We start from the raw sequence: 2,141 nt of genomic DNA, 5'->3' as shown, positions 1-2,141 counted from the left end.
CGGGCGGCGGGTTGCGGGCTGCGCGACGCGCCTCTTCCCGCGCAGATCCAGGCGTTCTGGACCCGACCAGCTGTCCTTGGGCTCTGAGCGGCCCTCCTTGTCCTGGGCGCAGCGCTGACTCCTGTCAAATACCCCAGAACTTCCCGGATCCTCCCCTCCCCTCTGCTCCCTCCTCCCCCGCCCTCCCTGAGCCCCACCTCCCCGCGCCCGCGCTGCTCCAGGCTCCACTCAGATGCCAGCTCTAGCAACAGGCCGGCTGCCTGGGCGAGGGTCTGGGAGCAGGAGGTGGAGAGGGGCCCCTGGGCTGTCCCGGTGTGGGTTAGCGGGGTGTGCGGGACACACATGCACGCGCACACACGTGTGCAGGCGCACTAGCACTCACTGGAGGGATGTCTACCGCCCCTGCTCCCAACCCAGGCACAGACCCGATGGCAGCCCTAGCCCAGGGGCTTCTCTTACAATGCAGAGTGAATCCCAGCCCTGGCCAGTCTTCAGCCTCCTGGTTCCCAGGGCCCTCTGGATCTCCCGCCACCTCTTGCGCCCAGAGCTGGCTTCTCAGCGGACCGATTGTCCAAGAGCACTGCAGCCTGGCACACCTCTACTCGGGGTCACCCACTGGCAGCCAGAGCGTGTGGACCCTAAGACCAGAGGCCAGGTGAAGTGTGGCCGGGGCTGTGGCAGTGTTGGCACACAGGCATGGCCGCCTGTAGACAGCTCTGTGCGGGCATTTCAGGTGTTCGTTAACCAGGCACCGGGCTGGTGGCCGGGGACCGCGTTAAAGCCCAAGAGAATTTCCGCACACCCAGACTCTGGAAAACGTCCACTGCAGACAGCATTGCTGAAATACCTCCGCCTTGGCTTGTAACTTTACGGGAAAGAAGCCGGATTCAGCCTCACGCAGAGCCAAGAGTGAAGATTTGCAAAAACAATGAAGCAATTCACTTGTCAGGATGCTGGGGAAGAGGAAACAGAAAAAGCCACTGAGTTCTCACCCATGCGAGTGTCCAGCCGGCTTGGGCTGTGGGCTTCGGGGTGGGGCTACCACGGCAACGGCCCTGCTAGACCTCTAGACCACGGCGTCCGCATGGTTCTTGGGAAGGTGAGGCTCACCAGCCGGCCGGACGATGCAGGGGAAGGTTTCTGTCCCTGAGGGAAGGCTGCTCTGTGAATTCCCTTCCAACCCAGAGAACCTGCAAAGTTCTTGCAACAGTCCTCCCGGTCTGAGGGCTGGGGACAACATAACGCTCTTCAAGGACTGCCCGTCGGACCAGAGGCCGGACAAGCAGAGCAGCTGCAGGCCAGGCGGTAAGTGTGGCCGACAGGAGGCTGGGGTGAAGGAGAGGAGGCCGGGAGGAAGGCGGAAAGCTGCGTGCTGGCGGACCCCACCCCCGGGCTCCACGGGGGACATCCGCTTTGAAGCTGCCATGCCTCCTTTAACTAGTACTCGCAGCCGAAGTTTGCTGCTGTTCTTTCCCTTTATTGAGAACATGGCCAGTGTAGCTGAAATGTCTGATATTTCCCACTTTTCTGCAAATCCTGAGTGGTTGAAAAGCATGTTCCTCCTTTCAGCCTCACCCACTACTGGAAGAGCAGCCGAGAGACTTCGCACTTCCCGTTGTGCGGACAAGGTGAGAAGCAAGAGGCCACCGTCTGGGCCAGACGTCCTGAGCCCTGAGCGGCAAGCTCCAGAACAGCCGAGCGCCGGGATGGGACTGGCAGGGCCGCCGCGCTCTCTGGAGCGAGGCAGGACAGGAGAAAATGGCTCGGCCTCCTGTCTTGCTTGCACTCGGAAATCTCAAGACAGCTTCCATGTATTGACTCCAGGATTTCCCGGAAGTCCCTGGAGGATAAATGGCATGTATTCTTCCAGGACTCCTGAGAGGAGGCAAGGCTGGACCCTTTAAAGACCTTTTAGTGAGGGCCAGCAGGTCGCACAGTGGTTAAGGTGCCGGACTGCCACATGGTCGACTGTGGTTAGAGTCCCAGATCCAGAGGCTTGAAACACACTGGGTGAGTGTGCATGAGTGCCCAAAGTCCTGAGAGGAGAATGGAGAAAGGATTGTGTCATGGCCATCCTCCTGGGGGTGATTTCTCACTTGCTTTCTCTCTGTCTCTCTCTGTTTCTCCGGCAAGCACACATG

Source organism: Tupaia chinensis, unplaced genomic scaffold (assembly GCF_000334495.1).
Source record: "Tupaia chinensis unplaced genomic scaffold, TupChi_1.0 Scaffold000132_1, whole genome shotgun sequence".
In the NCBI taxonomy this organism is placed as follows: domain Eukaryota; kingdom Metazoa; phylum Chordata; class Mammalia; order Scandentia; family Tupaiidae; genus Tupaia; species Tupaia belangeri.
Note: the sequence above shows the minus strand (reverse complement) of the source record.